The 25,869-nt window shown below is 36.2% G+C and overlaps 1 non-coding gene across 1 annotated transcript; it reads right to left on the bottom strand.

Moving 5' to 3' along the window:
- Positions 1-20,404: 20,404 nt before the first annotated feature.
- On the bottom strand, positions 20,405-20,510 carry LOC111725459. Its single transcript, XR_002773521.1, has one exon. It is a non-coding gene; the product is annotated as a U6 spliceosomal RNA (small nuclear RNA).
- Positions 20,511-25,869: the final 5,359 nt, after the last annotated feature.

Here is a 25,869-nt window from a genome sequence, read left to right as displayed (position 1 = left end):
AGTGCATATTTTAGTCTTTAAATTGAGGTTTTTTGATTTGCCTCGCATGGTGCTAAGTTCTGGAGGGGCCATGGAAGACATACAGGGTCTCGTCATGGAATCGAGTTTACTTTAGGGTACTAGCTGTGTACACCGGTGCTGTGCGGAGGTAACACACAGGACCGGCGGTAAATGAGGCGTGCTAGTTCTAAATGCAGGCAGCTCAGAGAAGGAAGACAACACCGGGAATACAAAGATCACAAAAACTCAAGACTGTCAAAGATGAGAGAGGAGACAGAAGGTGTTCTTGGGCACGAAAACAGCATGAAGGCAAAGAAAGGAGCTTTAGGCCTGGCAGTCAACTAGTGGGCGCTCCTTCTCTCTGAAACGCTTTCTTCCTTCTTCTTCCTTCCAATTCAGCAGGGGGCCAGTATCCGCCTGGTATCTTAGACCAGCCAACTGGGAGTCATCCTAAACTCTCCCTTTCCTCTGTCGTTCTTTCTCTTTCTGGGGCTGGGGTTTTTTTTCCCTTTTTTTTCTTTTTCTATGAGCACTCCCAGGAATCTCACTGCCTCAAGAACCCCGGTTGCTATTGACCCTGCGCCCTACTCCTCACTTCTCTCTCATTATCTTCTTTTGAGAGGTTTTGTCCTTGGACTTTCCACCTTGGGCTAATGTTTTCAAATCAGTGAACTTGAAGAGTTCTTCTGGTTTAACTCCCTAGCTTCCTTGCATGACAGTCCCTCTCTGCCCAATCCGAGTAGCTAGGATACCAGAAGCTGGCTACAGGCTCAGCTTCCTAATCCTCACTTTTCTATTCCTACTCTGTCTGCCTTGGTTTAGGTGTTCATAATTTTTTGCCTGCTGTGATAGATTAAATTAATATCTTCAACAAATTCGCCCCTTTCCTCACCGTATACGTAGAGAATCCTACTGCGTCCTGTAGACATTGAGTGTGGCTGTGTGACTTTGAGCAGTGGAATATGGGCCAAAGGGATAGTGTGCTTGCTCTGAGCTGAGGCTTCAGGAGACGTTATCACTTGCTAGGTGTCCCCAACCCCCTGTACTTCTGCCATCCACCAATAAAAAACAGTGCGGCCATTGATCCTCCATCCTGAGTCTTGAAGTGAAAGACCCTTGGAGCACATCTGCCTTTAGTCTGAAGCCAAGTCAAGCTCAGCCTGGCCCAGCCCAGCTGAACTAAAATCAACCACAACTGACCCCCACACACGAGAGTAAGAAATAAATGTTTGTTGTTGTAAGCCACTAATGTTTTGGAGGAAATTAATGTTTGTTGTTAGAAGCCACTAAGATTTTGGGTTGTTTATAACTGCAATTAAATACATACACCTGAAATTCTATAGGAACATCCTACCTAATCTTCCCTCCTCCCTTCTACTCCTCAAATTAGGTTAAATAAATTTTTTTCAATAACTCTAATATCCAGCCTCACCTCTCACTATTCTTTGTCTCGTATTTTAGAGTCTAGCCATACCTACCTAACCAAAGTTCCTGTCATTCATAGGGTTTTCTCCCAGTGTCCTCTTTTGCAAATGCTGACAATTCTGATTCAAATACCTCCTCCTACTCCTAGTCCATCCAGCCTTTTCTCCTCCAAAACTCTTAAAAGGTTTAGGTGTTGCCATCTCTGGAGTGGCTCCCTGGCTCCACCAAATTCTGAAAATAATTTGCACAATTCCACGATAGCACACTTTGTTTTGAAATGGATTGTTTTTATAACTCTCTTTTGACTCAGTTGTAAACAATTTGCTGATAGGAAGTTTGCCTTTTCATACTTTTATCCTCAGGACTTAGCATTGGCTCTACAGACAACTTAGACACTCGATAAATGAGGAAATGGCTGTTTAGTTGATTTTAAGTTTAAATCTGCTTAATGCTCTTCTCGTCTGGTTAAGCCGCAAGGTATATATCATGCATACATATTTGGTTTCCAAGACCAGAGACATTAGCTGCCAGACCATCTCTTAAAGGAAGAAAAGTTTTAGATGACAAAGTAAGAACTAACGAACAATCATGGAACAGGTGTAACTCTGTGGGTTTCCTTCTCTCTTACCAACATGTAACTTCCAGATCTACCATATTATTTCAACTTCAAGGAATATACCTATGAAACCAATGCCAAAATCAGGAATAAAACATTCCTGCAACTCTTTTGTTTTTTTTTACCAGTCCCTGCAAGTACTTCCCAGAGATAAGCAGTATTGTAACTTCTATCAGCGTAGATTTGTTATGCCTATTTTATTTTTTAAATGTTTTTCTATGTTTTGCCTACTTTAGAACAATGTATCATAAAGTATGCCCACTTTTGTGTCCAGCTTCTTTCTTGCTCAATGTTAAACTTTGTGAGACTCATTCAAAGTGTTGTGTATAGCAATAGCTCTTTTTTATTGCTATATGGCAATCCATGGTATAAAAATACCACAATATATCCATCCATTCTCCTGTTCATAAATATTTAGGTTATTTTCAATTTTTAGCTCTTATGAAAAACATATTTGTATGTGCCTTTTGGCACACATATTTGACTTTCTATTGAGTAGAAACCTGAGGTGTATGATTGCTGAGGCATAGGGCATTTTTTTGAAATCCCATTTTTCTGTTGACTTTTCCTTTTCTTATGTAATTTAGGAATTCTCTGAAATCCATTTGTTAATATTTTGTACACTATTTTTTTCTATCTTCTCTAAAAAGATTGGCCCATAACTTTCCTTTTTTTTTATATCCTTGTTAGGTTTGGGGTGAAGGATATTCTGGTCTCATAAAATGAGTTGTAATCTCTCTTTTTTGGTAATCCAGAAAAGTTTAATGTTATTTCCAATTTCTTAGAGTCACTGGACATGTCAGAATCAGATTGCTGGGATTGAATCCTGACTCTGCCACTTGTTTATCGTGTTGACCTTGGAGAAGTAGTCTTTCTGTGCCTTAGTCTTTCCATCTATAAAATGGGAATAATAAAACGACTCACATTATAAAACCATTGTCATTATAAATCACATCTAGAATTCTCGGTCCATTTCTGGTACATAGCAGGAGTTCAATAATCAATAGCTAATTTACTATTTATCCATTTAATTGTTGCTTTTGCTATGGTGCAGTGTGTTATAGAAGCTGAAGCAGTATCCTCTTTGTGGTACTGGTTTAACAGTAAGCCTTCCATGGGTTTAGGAAGTAAGTGAAACCTTTTAAAGGGGTGCCAAAATTCTTTTTTACACTTAAACTTTTCCTGGGCATATGTCTTCTCTCCTTTTTCTCTATATGGTGAAATGTTAGGGAAGAGACATAAGAAGCTTTCTGTGGAAACTGTACCTAGAGAAAGACATGGATCGTAGTCATGGTACTTTCCTGGGGCTTTGGCAATGTCCTAGGTGGGTGTGGGTCCACATGGCAAATATTCCAGCAGTGAGAGGGGAACCAGGACATTGCTTTTTATTGCCTGGTAACTTAACCTCAGAGATCCTCAGTTTTTCTTTTTAACAAAAGGAAGCCCAGCCTTCCCAGGGTGTGGTATGAATTCCTGATTTGGTGGTTGTTAGGGACTCTGAAAATTCTGTGCAGCTTTAAAGCAATGATAGAGTCATTACTATGCAAATCTTCCCCCCTCCCCTTTCAGCTTTTGTGTCACTAAAATACCACTGAAGTAGGACGTCTGTTTTCATCTGGCTTATCTCTGACACTTAGGATACATGGGTCTCTGATTAACTCTGAAACTGTTACCACCACATCTCCATCAGAAAACCCACAGAAATTAGGGTTAAATAGGTCTTCCTCTGATTTTTGTTAATCTTTTCCCAGCTTTGCCAGTTTCTCTCTCTGCTGCTCCTACATCTTTTCTTGGTCTGCTTTTGACTTTGGAATGAATGGCCCATTCTAGACCTCCCGTCCCTACTCCCAGTGCCAACACACACACATTCCTTCCCTGGCACAGTTCTTGACCAATAGTACTACTCCTGGGCTGTGCTCCTCTCATCCTTCTTTCTGGGCAGAGAGAAAATAGAAAGATAACACAACTGCGGTGGGTTCCCACTGTTCTCATGTATCTGGTCCCTTGAGGAGAAGGCTCTAGCCACACTCCCTGATTCAGCCACAGAAATCTTTGCCATTTCAAAAACTGATTTTGAAGTTTCTGTGCTTTTGTTTAACTTCTGCTGTTTGGCATTCTAGCCATGGTTTATAGCCCAGATCAAATGTCACCTTATTTGTGATGCCATCCTGATGTCAGCATGGGAGCATTCCTTTGGGCTCTCTTTGCATTTTGTTTATGCCCCTATTATATGTAATATTCCTTACTCTCCAAGACAGAAATCACAATTCAAAATCCCAGGTATGGAAGCAATGTGATTTTATTTTTTTATCACTAATTTTTATCTCTTTTGATCAAGTCAAAGGTTTTCTCCCCCACACCCCCAGGGGTTTTATCTAAATTTGGATGTGGTAGTTAATGGCTCCAATTCTTTACTTTTCCCATCACTATATAACTTTGGACAGGACTATCCTGGACTATCTTTGACTCTAGGCTTGGCTATGGGACGAGCTTTACAGTCAGGGGGATGTTGGCAGGCATGACGTGATCAGAGGTGGAAACATACATGCAGAGCTGGATGTGCCCACTCTGGTGCCTTCGTGGGCATCATGAGCAGAACAAGCCTGAGCTAGGCCACTAGTGTGAGTAAAAGTGTGGGAAACATGGACAGCAGACTTTGCCCCCAGCACACCAGCCTGGTCAGCTGACTTGCAGACACATGAGTTAAGACACTGAGTTTTGGGATGGTTTGTCATGAAGCACTTTTGTAACAAGCACTAACAGATCCATTGTGAAAATGTGGGGCAAGGTAATGGGACTTTAATAAGACTTGTATATTGTTTGTTTTCTCCTTCTCCTCATCTGCTCTTTGGTAGTCAGTCAAACCATTGACATGGCGGTTACGTTTTTCTCATATTGATCATCAAGTCTCTAGAGTCCAGTTCTCTTCTTTGTCAGCAGCTACTGTGATTGTCCCCTGTGTCCCTGGGGCCTGGAAACCCCAGGCTGTCTGGAGCAAGTCTGCCTGCGGAAGGCAGCTCTGACGGGCCTGTCATCTCCCTATGCTCCACAGGAGACCTGAGGAGCAGTTTCCTCTTAACCTTTTGACAGATCTGAATTCCTCACAGACAGATTTCCTCAAGATTGCCCCATGTTGGTAGGGGCAGATGGTGAGAAACAGATCGCTTTATCAGAGCAACAAACTAAAATCTAGATGTCACTTCTCCAATTTCTTTCTGTCTTGTCCTCCAAATCCTTTATCTTTCCTGGGACAGGAAGACAAATTGTGATGGATTATGCATTCTTTTGAATCTATTGTTTATGATGTGACTTGTGGGCCTCAAGTTTCTTAAAACTTGAACTTAGGCATTCGGAATTTGATGCTTTTTCTTTCTTTTGGTGCAATTAATATCTTATGGTTAAGTCTGGTTCCCTGAATGGGGGTGGGTTACAAAGTAAAAGAGAATTCTGGAGGAAAAACAAACTATAACTTTATATTGGAAAATATTATCCTGCCACACATTTTGTTACCTATAAAAATTAGAATTGCTTAATGACTTATACCTGCAATTCAGGGCTCTCTCCTGAGTTTGAGACCTATATATCCAAGTAGCTACTCGAGCCCTCCTCTTGGATGTCCTGCAGATAGCTCAAGATGTGGTGCAAAATGGAACACACCCTCCTGCCTTGATCTAATCATTCATCTGGGTTCCTTATCGAAATAACTGGCATCATCATCCACCCAACTGGGAAAACCCCTGGGGCACCCTCTGACTTGACCCTTTGCTTCACACCTTACGTCCGTCTGTCAGTATCAAAACATCCTGCATTTCTCTTTCTCCGTTTCCTCCGTGAAGGCTAGTGGAATCCACCATCATCTCATACCTGAGTTACTGCAGCAGTCTCCTAACAGTGTCTCCAATCCAGTTTCCCTTCCCTCTAATCAATTCTACATGCTGTAGCCATTTTCTAATAACTAAACACTCCATCATGTCAGTCCTGTGCTAAGGTTTATCTATACTTTTCCATTGCTTTTATGAAGGAATTCAGAACTCTTGATGCAGTAAGGCCCTGCCTGCTCTAAACTCCGCTTACTTCTCCTGCTTGACTTCTTCCCACTCCTGCCCTAGCTCCTGTGCCCATCAGTATTCTTTCAGTTTCTTAAATGAGCTATGATCTTTCATGCTTCTAGGCCTTTGCTTAAATCCTTCCTTCCCTAGAAGAGTCCTTTGGATTTCCAACCCCTACCACCACCACACTTACTTCTAACTGGATAAATCCTTTAGTCCAATTTAAATACTATGTCCTTTAGGATAGTGATCCCAACCTTTTTGGTACTGGGAACTAGTTTCATGGAAGACAATTTTTCCATGGACCAGTGGTGGTGGTGATGGTGGGTTCTGAGAGGAAGTGGAGCTCATGCAGTGAAGCAAGCCATGGGGAGTGGCTGTAGATACAGATGAAGCTGACACTTTCCTTTCTCACCCACCATTTACCTTCTGCTGTGTGGCCCAGTTCCTAACAGGCCATGGTCTGGTACCAGTCCCTAGCTTGAGGTTGGGGACCCCGGGTTTAGGACAGCTGTCCTCCATGATATACTTGCTTGTCAACCTGCTAGTTCCCACATCTCTCATCAGACGTCCCACTAGTGACATTTTCTTTTAAGTAAATTTTTAATTGAAGTATAACACCATCCAAAAATATGTACAAATCATGTGTATATACCTTGATGCATTTTCACAATGTGAATATTCTCCTTTTATCACCCATCAAGATCAAGAAAAAGGATTATTACAGGCATCCCAGAAATCTCTTAATGCCCTCTTCTGGAAACAACCTCCAATGTAAGCACTATCTTTACTTCTATTGCCATAGATTAGTTCGTATTTTCTTTAATGTCACATAAATAAAACCAGATAGTATATATTATTTTTGATCTTCTTTGGTTTAATATCATGTTTGTGAAATGCATGGCGTATATGGCAATGAGCATTCTTTCTCATTAAAAAAAATAAATATGCCACAATTTGTTTATTTATTCTACTGTTCATGGACATTTGGATATTACCAGTTTCTGACTGTTATAAATGCTGCTGCTATGATGATCATTTTTGTATCTTCTCCTTTTCTGAAAGATTTATACATTTCTATTTGATAAACATCTAGGAGTGAAGCTGCAGAATTCTGGGGTAGGCATATGTTCAACTTTAGTAGATACTGGCTACGTTTTGCAAAGAAGTTATACTAATTTTAACTTCCACCAGCAATGTATGAAAATTTTAGTGGCTTTACATTTGTGTATACTTGTCTGTTGGATATATTATGGATTACAAATATTTTCTCTTAGTCTTTGTCTTGTTTTTTACACATTTGATAGTATTACAGCTCACAAAAGCTCTTAATTTTAATGAAGCCTAATTTGTCAATATTTTCCCTTTATTTTCTTATTTTGGGGGGTTGAGGGGACAGGGTCTCACTCTGTCACCTAGGTTGGAGTGTAGTGGCATGACCACAGCTCACAACATCCTCAAACCTCTGGGCTCAAATGATCCCAGATATCACCTCAACCTCCAGAGAAGTTAAGACCTTAGGCCCACACACCATAGCCTGCTAATATTTTTATTTTTATTTCTTTTGTAGAGATGACATCTCCGTGTATTGTCCAGACTGGTCTCAAACTCTTGGTCTGAAGCAATACTTCCGCCCCAGCTTCCCCAAATGCTAGGATTATAGGGATGAATCACTGTACCCAGCCTTTTGGGGTCTTATTTAAGAAATTGTTGTCAACTTCCAAATCATGGTTATATTCTCCTGTTTTTCTTTTTCTAGAAGCTTGTTGTTTTATTTTTAGTTCTACTATCCATAATCACAATAACAGATTATTGTGTATGGCATAAAATGAATATATCAAGATATATATTTTCCATATCCAGTTTATTGAAAAGACCATCCTTACTATGTGTTAATTTTATCATAAATCAAGTACAGATTTGTTTCTGAACTGTGTCTTCTGTTCCATTGGCCTGTTTGTCTCATGACTAATAAAAATTCCATTTTATCTTAAACTGTAAGTTTTATAAAGGCAGGAGTTTCACCACAATGTATTTCTTATTAAATGCTATGTTCTTATTTATTATTATAGTGTTTGATACCTGGTTGGTGCTCACCAAAGTGTTGCTGAATATATCATAGTTTAAATGATACAATATTAAATAAAAGTGATGAGAAATGGCAACTTTGTCTTGAGCTCAGTGGAAAAGTTTTCAGCTTTTCACCATTGAGTATGATGTTAGCTGTCAGCTTAGCATAAATGTTCTCTATTATTTTGAGGAATCGTCCTTCTATACCTAATTTTTTTTATAGTTTTCAACTTAAAAAATGCTGAATTTTGTCAAATACTTTTTCTGCATCTATTGAGATGGTCATCTGATTTTTGTACTTATTCTATTAATATGGTGCATAACATTTATTGATATGGGTATGTTGAGTCATCCTTGCATCACAGGAATAAATCTTACTTGATCATGGTGTATGTAATGTGCTGTTGAATTTGGTTTGCTAGTATTTTGTTGAGGACTTTTGCACATGTGTTTATTAAGAATATTGGCCTTCAGTTTTTTTTCTTGCAATGTCTTTTTCTGGCTTTGATATATCAGGGTGATGTTGGTCTCATGAGAAGAGTTTTGAAGTGTTCTTTCCTCTTTAACTTTTTGAAAGAGTTTGAAAAGAACTGTTATTAGTTCTTTAAACGTTTGGTAGAATTCAGCCATTAGATCATCCAGTTCTGTGCTTTACTTTGATGGGAGACTTTACTTATTATTGGTCTATTCAGATTTTCTATTTCTTCATGATTCAGTCTTGGTAGTTTATATGTTTTAGGTATTATCCATTTCTTTCAGGTTGTTCAATTTGTTAGCATATAGTTATTCATAGTAGTTTCTTATAATAGTTCATATTTTTGTGGCATCAGTTGTAGTGTTTTACTTTCACTTCTGATTTTATTTATTTGAGTCTTCTTTATTTTCTTCTTTAATCTTCTTTCTTTTTTTTCTTAGTCACCATAGCCAAGATACATTTTTTAAAAAATAAACAGCTCTTAGATTTATTGATTTTTCTATTGTTTCTCTAGTCTTTATTTCATTTATTTCTTCTCTGATCTTTATTACTTCCTTTCTTCTGATGACTTTGGGCTTAGTTTGTTTGTGTTACATTCATTTGGTCTAAAGTATAATTCAAGTCCAATGTTTTCATACTGATCTTCTGTCTGGATGATCTGTCCATTGTTGAATGTAGGGTACTGAGCTGCCTTACTCTTATTGTACTATAGTCTTTCTCTATAATCATTTAATATTTGCTTCATATATTTAGGTGCTCTGATGTTGGGTGTGTATATATTTATAATTGTTACTTATATCCTCTTAACCAGTATAAGTATAACTACCCTTGCTCTTTTGTTGGTTTCCATTGGTGTGGAAGGTTCTTTTCCATCTCTTCACTTTTAGTCTATGTGAGTCCTTAAAGGACAATTGAGTCTCTTATAAGCAGTGTGTAGTTGGGTCTTTTTTTTCCCCATTCAATTATTCTATGGCTTTTGATTAGAGAATTTAATTCATTTACATTTAAAGTAATTATTTATTGGTAATACCTACAAGTGCCATTTATTACTTGTTTTCTGGTTGTTTTGTAGAGCATTGATTCTTCTCTTTCTGTTTTACTTTCAAGTTTGATGGTTTTCTACGGTGGTTTGTTTGAAATCCTTTAAAAAGAATGTTTTGTATATTTACTACAGGTTTTTGCTTTGTGGTTTCCATTAGGCTTTGTACTGAGCATCTTAAAATAGGCTATTTTAAGCCAACATCAACTTAACTTTGCATATAAAAACTCTACACTTTTACTCCCCCACCTACATTCTATGTTTTTGATGATATAATTTAAGTTTCTTTTGTAATTTATATATCTTAAATGATTATAGCTATCATTGTTTTAAAAACCATTTTGTAAAGAAAGTTTCTTGACATTGATCTGCTTTAAAAGCACAGGCCACAAAGGCAAAAATAGACAAATGGAATTGAAAGGAAACAACAGAGTGAATCTATAATCTACAGAATAAGAGAAAATATTTATTAATCTTACATATGACAGTGGGTTAATATCCAAGATATGTAAAGGTATCCAACAAATCAATAGCAAGAAAACAAATAACCCAGTTAAAAATAGCCAAGGAATTTGAAAGGAGATGTCTCAAAAAGAAAAAGAAGATGTACAAATAGTCGACAGATAGATGAAAAAATGCTCATTATCAGGAAAATGCAAACTAAAAACATAATTCCTTTAGAATGGCTATTCTCAAACAACAACAACAACAAAAAATACAGATAACTAGTGTTTCTGATGATGCAGAGAAAAGGGAAGACTTTTCCTTTAATGGTAGAAATGTAAATTAGTAGAGCCATTAAGGAAAAGCATATGGAGGTTCCCCAAAACATTACAAATAGACCTACTATATTAGCCAGCAATCTTACTTTTGGTTGTGTGAAAATACAATGAAATCACTATTAAAAGGAAATGAAATCAAAAAGATATCCACACTACCATGCTCACTGCATAATTCACAGTAGCCAAGATACAGAGTCAACCTAAGCATTCATCAACAGATAAATGGTTAAAGATGACATGGCATGTATACAAAATGAAATATGATTTGGCCTTAAAAGAGAAGGGAATCTTGTCATTTACAACAATATGGATGAACCTGGAGGACATTAGGTAGTGAAATAAGTCAGGCACAGAAAGCTAAGTACCACATGATCTCACTTACATGTGGGATCTAAAAATTCAACTCCTGGAAACCAAGAGTGGAATGGTAGTGGTCAGAAGCTGGGGAAAGGGTAAGGATGAGGAGATGTCAGCTAAAGACTACACAGTATTTTGATCAACTAGATGCATAAGCTTGGGAGATGTATCAGACATCATGGGGAGTAAAATAGTGTGTACTTGAAAATTGCTCAGAGAGTAGATCTTAAAAGTTCTTACTACACACACAAACACATGCATAATGGATAACTATGGGAGGTGAAGGATACATTTATTATCTTGGTTATGACAATCACTTTACAATGTATATGTATAGCAAAACATCACATTTTACAGTACAAATACAATTTTTGTCAGCCATACTCCAACAAAGCTGGGAAAAAAAATGAAAAATATATTCACACCTGATGATCTCTGAAGTATTATATAAATGCTAGTTAGTATTGCCTATTCTGTTGTTTAGGTTTGTTCATAAGAATAGTTATCTCTTCTGCGATGCCTCTCTTAAGGAACATGTACATTTGCACATAACTTATTTGTACTTAAAACAGATTAGCCTTCTCCTAACTAATGACTATTATTATATTTGGTATGAATCTTTTTACATTTTGAAAAATATTTTTAATAAATATATATTCCCCTATGAAATTCATATTGTTTTTGTTTTTAAATGTGTTGTATCATAACTGGTATCACACTGTATTTATCTTTCTGCAACTTGCTAATTTTACCCACCAATATTTTGAGATGTGTCCAGGCTAATAAAGATCATACTTACTTCATTTATTTGGTGTAAAATATTTTATTGTATAAATATTTCATGTTTTATCTATTATATAACGTAGAGGCCAAATATATAGAATATTTAGGGTCAAATGCAACTTCTGCCACCTAGATCTGACCCTGGGAACGTTAGTTAACTGTTACATGCTTTGGTTTCCTCAATTATAAAACAGAGATAATAATCTCTATTTAATTGTCATTCTTTTTTGTAAGTAGTCAACTATCTTTTAAAGAAGTATCAAGAAAAATGTCTTTCATATTTCCCCACATATTTACCACTTCTGATGCTGTATCTCCACTGAATACACATATTTCTGTCAGATATCACTTTCTCTTTTTTTAATGCAAGTCTTATGGTAATCTATTTTCTATACTATTGTTTTTTTAATAGGTTTTTGCTTTTATTTTTAAAATATTTTTACTGCATGTCGGGTTCTGGATTAGTATTTTCTTTTTACAAGATGTTATAGTAATTATCTCACCATTTACTGACTTGTATAATTTCTGACAAGAAGTCTCTTGTAATTCTTATCTTTGTACTTTTGCATCTGTCTCTTTCTCTGGTTTGATTTAAGGCTTTATTGCTGTTTTCCAACAATATTATTGTAAGAGCTTTAGTGTGAGGTTTATTGGTGTTTATTTTGCTTGATATTTTGTTAAGCTTCTTGGACTTTTGTGATCACAAGTATCATCTAATTTGGAAAATTTTTATACAGTAGTTACCAAATATTTTCTCTTCCCTCACATTCCCTCCTACTGAGAATACGATAATGTGTATGTTAAACTGCTTAGTAATGTCCACAGGTATTACTAAGGCATTATTTTGAAAGCTGCCTATATATACTAAAAGTAGATATACTTTTCCTATAACCTTATTTTCACTAATCATTTCCTCTCTTAATTCTATCCTGTGCATTTTTGGTTTTATCTCTAAAAGTTCCATTTGGGTCATTTTTATATCTTTCATTCCTTCCATTACATTGATATTTTTCTTTAAATCTTTGAGTATGTTTATAATTTACTATTTGGTGTTTTTAAGGCCTTTGAGTGATAATTTCATCCTATCCATCATTTCTTATTTATTCTGTTTCTACTTACTGATTTTTCCTCTGGTTATGTGAACCATTTTAATGCTTTTGTCTTTGTCTGCTTAGGTTGCCATAACAAAATATGCTATAGATAAGATGGGTGGTTTAACCAACAAACACCTATTTGTCATAATTCTGGAGGCTAGAAAGTCTAAAATTAAGGTGTCTGGTGGGAGTTTTCTTTTTGGTTTGAAGATGGTTGCCATTTTGCTGTATGCTCACATGGGAGGGAGAATGAGTGACCACTGGTCTCTTTCTTTTCTTGTAAGAGTGCTAATCTCATTATGGGGACTCTACACTCATGACCAAATCTAAAACCAGTCATCTCTCAAAGGCTCTACCTCTTACTACTATCACTTTGGGGAGGATGGAGGGTTAGGGTTTCAGCCTATGAATTTGAGGAGGACACAAACATCCAGTCAATAACAGCTTCTTTGCATGCCTACTCATTTTCTCATAGGAATCCATATACTGAATTTTACATTGTTGAGCACCTGAATTTTCTTTTCTTCTTATTCTTATTCTTATTCATAGCTGTGCACATTAATGCAATCATGGGGTACAATGTGCTGTTTTTATATATAAACAGAAATATTTTCATCAAACTGGTTAACATAGCCTTCATGGACCCTCTTAGTTATTGTGTTAAGACATTTATGTTCTACATTTAGTAAATTACACATATACTCTTGTAAGATTCACTGTAGGTGTGGTCCCACCAATTACCCTCCCTCCACCCTGAATTGGTTTTATTCCTTTAAAGATTGTTGTATTTTGGTCTGGCAAGCCCTTAAGTTAATCAGGTCCTTTTGATCTTTTTGATTCTTTTAAGTCTTGCTAGTGTGGATTTAGAGTAGTCTTTAGGATCAGTTTAGTTTCACTACTTAAGTCTAACCTTTCTGAGGTCTCTGCCAAATTTTCTGCATATTATGAAATTTCTACCCTCTGACTTGTGAACAATTTCTGGACTCATTTTGGAAGAGTTTCAGCCTACTGCTTTTCTACTCTCAGTCACAAGGAGTTTTATTCTCCGGATGTGTATATTAATACATTCTGCCAAACACTCCAGAGAGTTAAATTGCAAAATTTAGAGCTGTCTTTTTATAGTTTCCCCATTTCTGGCATCCTGCTTCATAAATTTAAGTCACTTTGACCTCTCTAAATGGGGAAGGATATTATAATTCCCTTTCTCGAGTTGCCTAAAAACTGCCACCTGGAAGAAAGCCAGGAAATCAAAGTGTTTACCTTGTTTGCATTCCACTTTTTAAGAGTCATGGATCTATTGTCTAATGTCTAAGGAGTTTTTACATATATTTTGTTTAGTTTTCTAGTTATTTGCAGAGATAGGGCAATTCTCATAGCCCGTTATGATTTTTTTTCTATTACCACATTTAAAAATTGCTTTATTTTTCCTTTCTTTTATAGCAATTAAGTTTTTTGTTCCATAATTTTATTACATGTTTGGAAAATATCTTTTTCTTTCAGTGGGTACACTTAAATTTGGTTTCTTTCAACAGAGATCTGTGGATTAGGGTTACCACACACAGTACACAGGCTGTACAACTGCACAACTCCAGGGAAAAAACATTAATATGTACTTGAAGTTGTGCAACATTATAATTGGAATACATTAAGATCTGATACATGAGATCTGGCAATTAAGTTCATGAACTCATCCTAGAAAAAGTGCTAGGATGACTATCCTTAAGGTCACCTTCAAAATTCCCCTTGGGAAGCTATGCAGTGATGCCAACACCTAGTCCATTCTTCAGTGCAATTTTGAAACTCTTTTACTTGAACGACCATTAGAGCTATCGTATAGCACACAAAAGCATGCAACACCAATAATGAACACCACTCAGCAAGACACCAGCACACATCAATACAAACATAGCTGTGACACACTGATACGCCAAGGTTATGAAACCTTACTGAGTTGTTTGTACAGTGCTGCCAAGGTAAGGACATGGTGGCAAGTTCATGAACTTATTTGCCAGACATCATACAACAATAGCTCTAGTTGTCATTCCAGAAAAAGAGTTCCAAAATTGTGTTGAAGGGTAGACTAGGCACTGGCATCAGTACATAGTTTCCTAAGGGGAGTTCTTCAAAAGTGATTGTAGTGATATTTAGCAATGAGGTTGTAGCACTTTTCCTAGGATGAGTTCACGAACTTGTCAGACCTTGTATAGCTAATCATATTTTTATTTTTTCATTACTGTTGGATGATAGTTTGGATATAGAACTTCATGTTCAAAGTTATTTCTTCTCTGATCTTAAAAGATACCCCATTTGTTTTATAGTCACCAATATTGCTTTTGAGATGTCTGCTATAAATCTGTTTCTCTTGCCATTCTAGAGGATCTATCTGTCTTTCTGGTATAGAATTTTCAATTTTATTCTGGGTTGTCTGATGTCTTTCTCTTTGAAAACTCATGCTGATCTTAAGTTCTGATAAGGTTTTTTGGTCATTTTTGCTTAAGTTACTGTGTCTCTTATAGTAGTTTCTATAGTGTTTTCATTTGAGAGTACTAGCAAACAAATGATAATTCTGTATCTAATTTCTAAGTTAGTCCATGTATTTTTTTCCATTAGTCCCCCTCCCCTTTTTTCTTCTGTGTGCTAGCAGAATTACCCAGCTACAGCCATATTTTCAATTTGATAGCTCTTTAACTTTGTCCTGTTGGGAATTATACCATCTATCTATAGATTTTTTAAAGAAAATATATTTTGAAATAAGACTTTTTCAAATGTATTTTGAAATCAATACTTTTAAAAACAGTTTTGTTGGTGGCATAGTTAATATGAAATATTTTAATATTATATATATTTAAGGTGGATAATTTGATATATTTAGCATATGTATACACCTGTGAAACTATTGCTACAATCAAGATAATGAACATATCCATCACCCTCAAAGGTTTCCTTGTGCTCCTTTGGAATTCCTTCCTCCACCTCATGTCACCTGACTATTACTGATCTGCTTTTTGCCATTTTTTATTAGCTTTAATTTTCTGGAAATTTATGTAAATGTAATTATACTGTAAATGCTCTTTTTTGGTCTAAATTCATTCTCTCAGCATAATTGTTTTGCAGTTCATCCATGTTGTAGTTTGTGTCAATAATCTATTCTTTTTTATTGCTGAATAGTATTTCGCTGTAATGGTAACACCATAGTTTGTGTATATATGAACCTTTTGAAATTGGGGATTATTACCAGTTTGGGGTCATGGAAAATACAACTGCCATAAATATTCTTCTCCCAGTGTTTCTATGGACATATGCTTCCATTTTTCTTGAATAAATAGATGAAAGTGAAATGTCTACATCATATGATAGATGTATAATTATCTACGTGAGTAATCTGTCACACTGTTTTTCAAAGTGGTTGTATCATATCCATGTCCTCACCAGCACTTGCTACAGTCAATCTTTTTAATTTTAATCTTGTAAATAGATATGCTATTGTAGTTTTCTTTTTCTTTTTCTTTTTCTTTTTTTTTTTTTGAGACAGAGTCTCACTTTGTTGCCCTCAGTACAGTGCTATGGTATCATAGCTCACAGCAACCTCAAACTCTGGGGCTCAAGCAATTCTCTTGTGTCAGCCTCCCAAGTAGCTGGGACTACAGGTGCCCCTCACAATGCCTAGCTATTTTTAGAGACAAGGTCTAGCTCTGGCTCAGGTTGGTCTTGAACCTGTGAGCTCAGGCAATCTATGCCTGCTAGGATTACAGGCGTGAGCCATCAAGTCTGGTCTGGTATTGTAGTTTTACTTAACATTTTCCTAATGACTAAGGATGTAGAGAATTTTTAAATATACTTAATTGTTATCTGTATATCTTCTTTGGTAAATTTTCTGTTCAAATATTTTACTCAGTTTTTTGGTTGTCATTTTTCTTTTATTGAGTTTTAAGAGTTCTTTATATTTTCTGAATTAAAGTATCTTCTTTATTTGTTTTGTTAATATTTTCTCTTAGTATATGGCTTGTTTTTTCATTCTCTTAGTGTTGTCAGAGAGTAGAAATTAAAAATTGTGACATAATTCAGTGTATTAACTTATTTACCTTATTTATGTATTGTGCCTTTTGTATCATGTATAAAAAATATTTACCTAATCCAAAGTCATGTAGACTTTTTTCTTATAGTTTTTACCTTTAGTTCTGTGATCTATTGTAACTTAATTTTTGTATCTGGTATAGGATATAGAACAAAACTTCATTTTTTTGGCATATGAATAATTCATTGTTCCACCACCATTTGTCAGAAAGAAATATCTATATTTATTCTCCACACAATAGCCTTTGTATCTTCATTGAAAATCAGTGGTCTATATATCTGTGAGCATTTATAGAGTTTAACTTATAATGGATAAGAGGCTTAAGCTTAAGGCAGAAAACTATAAGAATTCTCAAAGAAAATGTTGCAAAAACTCTTATAGATATCAGGTTAGACAAAGAATTCATGAACAAGACCCCCAAAGCAATTGTAGCAACAACAAAAATAAATAAATGGGACCTGATCAAATTAAAAAGCTTCTGCATAGCCAAGGACACAAAGAGCACATAGACAACCCACAGAATGGGAGAAAATAGGTTCATCCTTCATCATCTGATAAAGGATGATGTCTAGAATCCACAAAGAACTCAAACAAATCAGCATGAAACAACCCAACAAACCTATTAAAGAGTGGGCAAAAGATATAAATAGGAACTTTTCAAATGGAGATATATGAATGGGCAACAAACTCATGAAAAAGTGCTCAATGCCTTTAATCCAGGAGTCCTCAAACCATGGCCCACAAGCCACATGCAACATGTCTAGGACATTTATCTGGCCTGCTGGGTGTTTTTGCCGCCACTGCCTGTCCTGCAGGGTCCCAGGGCCCACAGTCCAGCCCTCCAATGGTCTGAGGGACAGTGAACTGGCCCCCTGTTTAAAAAGTGTGAGGACCCCTGCTAGGGAAATGCAAATCAAAACCACACTGAGATATCACCTAATTCCAATGAGGATGGCTCATATTAAAAAGTCCCAAAGCAATAGATGCTAGTGTAGATGTGGAGAGAAAGGAACTCTTCTTCATTGTTGGTGGGACTGTAAACTAGTACAACCTCTGGGGAAAGTTGTATGGAGATTCCTCAATGAACTTAAAGTAGAGTTTCCATTTAAGCTGGCAATCCCAATGCTGGGTATGTACCCTAAGGAAAAAAGGTCATTTTATAAAAGTACATTTGCACTTGAATATTTATAGCAGCACAGTTCACAGTCACAAAGACATGAAAACAACCCAAGTGGCCACCAATACATGCATGGATTAAAAAAATTGTGATATATGCATACCATGGAGTACTAGTCAGCCATAAAAAAGAAATAGCAATCTAGTATCTTTTTTGACAACCTGGATGAAGCTGGAAATGATTCTTCTACGAGGAACATCACAAGAATGGAGAAACAAACACATGTACTCAACACCAAACTGGAACTAATTCATCAATACAGTGCACACTACCTGGATGAAGGGCACACTTACAATTTTTATTCAATCTGTACAAAAACAAAATATGTAAATAAAGCATAATGTATTCCCTAATATCCTGAAATAAAAATAAATTGTAAAAATGGAAAAACATAATTATGAATTTAATTTCTAGGCTTCCTAATTCATTTTATATCTGCGTCTTATACTTTGTATCTGCACATTACTTTTTCAAACACTTCTACTTTTTGAAAAACATTTCTGTCAAAATAATATATCTATGTAGTGTAAAGAATCAAATAAGTCTACAAAAGTTGTTTTAGGAAAATAGTAGCAATATTCTGCCTCTTGTTCACATTTCTTTTACTCATAGGGAATTATTTTTTTCTAGCTATTTGTTTTATTTAATTTTTATATAGCATACTGTATTACTACTTCTTGATCCTCAGTTTAGGCATGGTCTATTCAATTTTCATTTTGAATGAAATGGTGGATGAGGCATTGATTAATTACCTTTTCTCCCCCATGGCAAATATATATGCACGCACTCTCCTCAGCATGTTTTCTCAGTATAATTTATAGTTATTTTGTTTACAGCAGTCTTCATTGTTTTGTTATTATAAGTTTAAAAATGCAATGAAGTAATCTATGACCATTGCTAGTGTTCCCTGGACTTAAAACTTTTCTTTTTTGCAAGGGAAGGGCTTAGTTTTCTAGGCATAACATCACCAGCTCCAAACATTGCCAACTGCACGTCTTCATATATTCAGACATATTGGGTAATCTATCAATTTCACCATTCTGAAAAAACTTCTCTTAAGCTTTTTATGGATTCCCATATGAGCACACTGCCATCTATTACTGTTAAAGAAAGAACATTCCAGGATCACTGTCACCTTAAGTTTAGGATCCCCTCAGGCTCTAAATTTCCTGTTGTCAATATTTTCTTTCTTAGTTTACTCTATCAGTTTGGTGGAATATAGTCTCTGATAACTTCGAGAGAAAAAATTTTCAGGAGATAAATTTAAGAGTTCTTGTATGTCTAAAATACTCTTTCTTCTACCCTCACACTTAATTGATAGTCTCTTTGGATATATATGTCTAGGTGGTAAATCTTTTTTACACAGTCATAAATTATTCCTTGTGATGAGGAAGTAAAACACCACCAGTAGAGTGTATTTTTTTTAATTATAAAAATTATTTTTTTATGTTCTTGTCATGCATCTTATTGTGTAGGAAGTAGTCATAGGCATTTCTGAAACGAAGTGCTATCACATGCTCTGTTCAAAGGCAAAGTACCATAGGTAAAGCTGATCTGCTGTCCGGAGTTCTCAGCTTATGGAATTCTGCTTCCTGATTTTATATTGATTTCTGAAAATCAGAAATGTTATCTCCAAACAAGGTTAATAGGGTTGTAAAAAATGGTTTCATTCTGGGCAGTGCCTGTGGCTCAAAATGGTTTCATTCTGGGCGGTGCCTGGGCGGCCCCATATGCCAGAGGTGGTGGGTTCAAACCAGCCCTGGCCAAAAAAAAAAAAGTTTCATTCAATATTATAGTTATAGATATGGAGTATAATTTAAGAAATAAAAAACTAAGAATAAAATGCCACTTAACATCCTTAGTACATCAGTATAGGTCTACAGGAGAAAAAACTGGGATAAACTTGTGTTTGATATGAAGAAGAAATTCTAGTCCAAGCTTGAACACACTTCACTAGATATTTCCTTTACTGCAGCTCTTCATTCTTTCCACATTTTATATAAAGGGCTGGTACAGCCTTTAAAACTTCATTAACAGGAGCAAAGCCAGTATCCATTGATTTCTTCTCAAAAGGCATCGGATAGACTGGCAGTTTCATTCTCATGTGTACTCTAGTCATGAAAAAACTTAATAGGACACAGATGAATAGAATGAATAGAAGAAGAAATCTATTGAGTTTTGGGATATTTGATGCATTGGATTATAAAACCTAAACATCCCAGTATAAACAAGAAGCTGGATCCAAGTCTTCCATAACATATTGTCCATTTACTCTGCAGGCCAAGAAAGCTACTGACTTCTGATGCCCATGTTTGTCTGTCATAGAGCCAACACATGGAGGTTCAACAAAAACATCGTAAATTATTCCTTATGATGAGGAAGTAAACCACCACCAGTACCATCATGGCGACGGCATGGGCAACCAGGGCAGCTTTTTCAGCTTTAGGTTGGGAAATTTGAGAAAAAATACAGAATGTTTCATGAATTTGTGTGTCATCCTTGCTTGGGGCCATGCTAATCTTCTCTGTATCATTCCAATTTTAGTATATGTGTTACGGAAATGAACACTCTTATTACTTCTAAAAAGCATTTCTCTATTGTCTCCTTGATTCCATTGTTGCTTATGAACATTTGGAGATCACTTTAATTCCTAAATTTTTACATTTGACTTATTTTTTCCTATCTTAAATCTGTCAACCAGCCTTCTATATCTTAGCACAATTTCCCTGCTTTTGTTTCCAGGGGTAATTTTTGTACTATTTTGTAATGTCTCAGAAGTTTCGTGATGTAAACTAGGTTGGTATTGACCTTCTCCAGTGGTAGGTTAGGGTTTAGTTTTCTCAGATCTGTAGTTTTCTTTTGTTCAATGGTTTTTTAGCTTTAAATATTTCCTACTCTCCTATTCTTCCCATTTTTGTGAATCTTTGCCTTAAATATTTCCACTCCTTTAATCAAAATTTCAAAATGAGCCCCAAGATATGTATACTTAATTAGGGATGTTTGCCTAGCAACATCCTGCTTTAAAAAATTGTCTTTTATACATAACATATATAGAGGATGCCAAAAATGTATATACATTTTAAGTAAAAAACCATATTCAAATTATAATATTCAATATATGCCAATAACAAAAGATGAATGCAAGTCACAATGAGCACCTCTTGTAATTGCAGAAGTCAAATGTGACCTGAGCTTTACAAATTTAATACTTTTATTCACTTTTATTAATTCTAATAGTTTCAGATTATCTTGGATTTTTCATGTATGAATTCATATTATTTGTAAATAAAGGCTATGTTTTCCTATTTTCTAATCCTTCTTCCTTTTGTGACTTTTGTTTCTCCTTTTCTTGGGCATTGACTAGGGTCTCCAGTACCATGTTGAGAATACATGATGGTACATACTCTTGTTCTTAAAACATTATTGTTTGTCACTACTGAGGGGATGGTGCCCCTGGCACCAGCTTGGTAGGGCCTAGGGATGCTGTAAAACATTCTGTATTGCCCAGGCCATGCTCTCACAACAAGTGATTATCCAACTTAAAATATCAATAATGTTGAGGTTGGGAAACCTGGATGGCAGGGACAGCAGACTACCATCTCATACTTCACATGGCTGTGAATCTTCATAACATTGGTCCATAATTGTTAGGAAAAGAGATTAGATTATGATCCACACACATGAAATGCAACGTATTCTGAAAGATTTATGCAAAAATGGTCAAGATTTGAAACAACATAGGATTTAAAGGCAAGTTTCAATGGTTTAAGGAAATTAGCTTATATGGAAGAGCTTATTTCCAAATAGTGCCAAACACATGAACTATTACAGAAAGGCAAGACCTCGTTACAATTTTTATTAATATATTGTTCAGTAACAATTAAAAAAACATTTTTGGCTTACTGGTTTGATATTTGCACAAAGAGATTATTTTTTAAAAAGTTTCTAAGACAAACTGTGGTTTGGACTTCAGGGCCCCAGAGAACATTTTTTTTTTCTCTTTACACAATAGTCAGCCCCAACCTCAACAGCATCTGGCTGTCAGCTGGGAGCTCATTCTGAAAGGGCTCCTCCTACAGACCAATCATCTCTTTTGCCTTCAGAACTAGGGCCCAGTCAGCTGGGGCATGAAAGCGCCAACTAAATTTAGTGTAATTGAGACAGGGGTTTGAGGAATTTGCCTAATTAGGATGGGTGAGGGGAAGAAGGGTGGCATGGAGGGAAATTATGCAGAAGTTCAGGAAAGGATAAAATGTGGTGGAAATAAAATGAATAAGCAACAACATCTGTAAATTGATTGAAAAAAGACTACAATTGAAAGTGCATCTGGAGAAGAGAAAACAGATCCCAGATTGCCACAGATCTGAAAATCAGGAGCCTAGAGAAAGAAAGTTCTATTATGACACGCACCAGGAAGCAGACAAACTTGGCTTGGCTTCTTGACCAAGAAATCTCTATCTGTATTTTACCATGCCTTTCAGAGCCATGAAATAGGTGCAGGAAGGAAGCCCAAAGAGCCAGATATTCCGGTGGTAAGAAACGAAGGCCTGGCTGTCTTAAAATACAGAAAGATGTGGAGTTGAGTGAAGATGATCTCTGTAACTGATGGGTCATTTGTCAGGCAGAAATAAGCAAATTTCATTGCCTCTTTAATCATGGCATTTCTGTCTTCACATTCAGCTCAGCTCCTAAATGAAATACTTTGTGAAGTCTTGGGTCATGACATCACCAAGATGTTCAGATAACACTGGCTTGTGATGTGGCATAAGAGAACATCTTTCTCAGTGTATTCATAAATTAATACTGAATAATAGTCCCATCGGCACTGCTGGTGATAAATCATGCTATCATCACACTCTGCAGTCATTCAGAGACAATCATAATTTTCCCTATTCATCTACAGGATGAAGCGACCCTAGCATTGTCCACCGGCTCCAATAGCCTTTTTGAAGTCATGGAGGAATGAATGTGAAATGCAAGCTTGAGATACAAAGTGAGTCTGTCATGTCAAATTTCCAGTGGTGAGGAGGTGAAGACCACCAGAGCGGAAGGCTGGTATTTCTTGTGGCGACTCAAAATCAAATCAGAATGCCTTTCATTGTTAGTAACATGGTAGTACTACGTGTCAGGAACTGGCCATATTACTCAGAAAGCTCGCTGATGTCTTCCTGTTACAGTTTTTTGATTCTTCCTTGTTTACAATGTCTCTTCCTTTAAGTTCTTTTAGAAGAGGACTCTTGGCCCACTTAGTAATGCTGAACCTTCAAGTTTAAAGGAAGAATACTATTCTGTGCTCCACTATGCTCCACTATTCTGTGCTCTACTAACCTATGGAGAAGAGGAGGGCAGAAAAATCACCTATTCATAAGGCATTTTGCCTCTCAGGACAAATATGACACACTGTGTTGCAGATTGAATTGTGATTCCCCTAAGTCAATATGTTGAAGGCCTAACCCCTAGCACCCCAGAATATAACCACATTTGGAAATAGGGACTACAAAGAGGTAGTTAAGTTAAAGTGAGGTCATTAGGGGGGCTTCTAATACAATATGACTGGTGTTCCTATGAAAAGATTTAGGACACAGATACACAATAAAAGATAATATGAAGACACAGTAGTAAGAAGATGGCCATCAACAAGTACCCTGACTTCTAGCCTCTAAAACTGTGAGATAAAAAAAAATTTCTGTTATTTAAGCCACCCACTCTGTAGTACTTTGTTATGGCAGTCCTAGAAAAGTAATATGCTCACATATACCTTGATATATATTTCTGGATAAATAAATATAAATGGACTATTAGACAAATACTTTTTAAAACACCAAATATGTGTCCTGATGTTTACACTGAGTGCTGTGAAGAAAACAAAGGACAATACCCAAACTGCCTCTACAAATTTTCTTCACATGAAATGGACAGAGAGAAAATCATCAGTCACAATACACAGAGTGTATATAAAGTTCATGTGCAATTTAGAATAGTTTAACATAGTTCGTTGCACACAAACTTTATGTCCATGCTGTATATGTCCCAAATCGAGTTTACAGAATCAGACCCTCGCACAGAGATTGGAATGTACAGAAGTTATATGGGAGGTGTTTCCAGGAAACTGAGGTAGGAGGATGGGGAATTGAAGCAGAAAACTTGAGTTGAAAAGTAGGCTACCACTATGGACACCTGTGTCTGAATCTCTCTGGTCCCATCACTGGGATCACCCCCACTGTGGAAGAACACAGAACATGCTTCAGAGTAATTGCTTTTATTATTATTATTAAATCATAGCTGTGTACATTAAGGCAATTATTGGATACAATGTTCTGGGTTTATATACAATTTGAAATACTTTCATCAAACTGGTTAACATAGCCTTCACTGCATTTTCTTAGTTATTATGTTAAGACATTTATATTCTACACTTAGTAGATTTAACATGTACCTTGTAAAATGCACCATAGGTGTGGTCCTACCAATTGTCTTGCCTCCACCTAGCCTCCTCCCTCCCCTCCTCCTCTTTCCCCTTTATCTTGGGCTATAGTTGGGTTATAACATTTATATGGAAGTGTGGGTGTTATAAAATGGTTTCATAGTAGAGCTGAGAACATTGGATACTTTTTCTTCCATTCTTGAGATACTTTGCTAAGAAGAATATGTTCCAGCTCCATCCATGTAAACATAAAAGAGGTAAAGCCTCCATCTTTTTTGAGGCTGCATAATATTCCATGGTGTTCATATACCACAATTTATTAATCCATTCATGGGTCAATGGGCACTTGGGCTTCTTCCATGACTTAGCAATTATGAATTGGGCTGCAATAAACATTCTGGTGCAAATATCTTTGTTATAAAGTGATTATTACACCACATTAGTAGGTCTTCTGGATATATACCTACTAGAGGAATTGAAGGATTGAATGGCAGGTCCAGTTTTAGATCCCTAAGTGATCTCCAAACATCTTTCTAAAAGGAACATGTTAGTTTGCATTCCCACCAGCAGTGCAGAAGTGTTCCCTTTTCTCCACATCCATGCCAACATCTCTGGTTTGGGGATTTTGTGATGTGGGCTAATCTTACTGGACTTAGATGATATCTTAAAGTGGTTTTGATTTGCTTTTCTCCGATGCTTAAGGATGATGAGCATTTTTTCATGTGTCTGTAGGCCGTGCACCTGTCTTCTTCAGAGAAGTTTCTCTTCAAGTCACTTGCCCACCCTGAGATGGGATCACTTGTTTTTTTTTCTTGCTAATACATTTGAGTTCTTTGTGGATTCTGGTTATTAAACCTTTATCAGAGACATAACCTGCAAATACCTTCTCCCATTCTGAGGGCTGTCTGTTTGCTTGACATACTGTGTTCTTGGCTATGCAGAAACTTTTTAGTGTGATCGGATCCCAGTAGTGTATTTTTGGTGTTGCTTCAATTGTCTCGGCGGTCCTCCTCATAAAATATTCTCCCAGGCTAATTTCTTCAAGTATTTTCCCTGCAGTCTCTTCTAGTATTTTTATAATTTCATCTCTTAAGTTTAAATCTTTTATTCAGTGAGAGTCTATCTTTGTTAATGGTGAAAGGTGTGGATCCAGTTTCAATCTTCTACAGATCACCAGCCAGTTCACACATCACCATTTGTTAAATAGGGAATCTTCTCCCCACTGAATGTTTTGAATTGGCTTATCAAAGATCAAATGACAGTAAGTAGCTGGGTTCATCTCTTGGTTCTATATTCTGTTCCATGCATCTACCTCTCTGTTTTTGTGCCAGTATTATGCTGTTTTGATCACTATCGATTTATAGTATAATCTGAGGTCTGGAAGCGTGATTCCTCCTGATTTGTTTTTATTTCTGAGTAATGTCTTTGCTACTTGAGGTTTTTTTCTGATTCCATATAAAATGAATTATTATTTTTTTCGAGATCCTTAAAGTATGACAGTGG

This window comes from Otolemur garnettii, unplaced genomic scaffold, assembly GCF_000181295.1.
Source record: "Otolemur garnettii isolate 467f Iridium unplaced genomic scaffold, OtoGar3 scaffold00041, whole genome shotgun sequence".
NCBI lineage: Eukaryota > Metazoa > Chordata > Mammalia > Primates > Galagidae > Otolemur > Otolemur garnettii.
The sequence above is the reverse complement of the archived record's forward strand: the minus strand, read 5'-3'. Positions and strand labels throughout refer to the sequence as shown.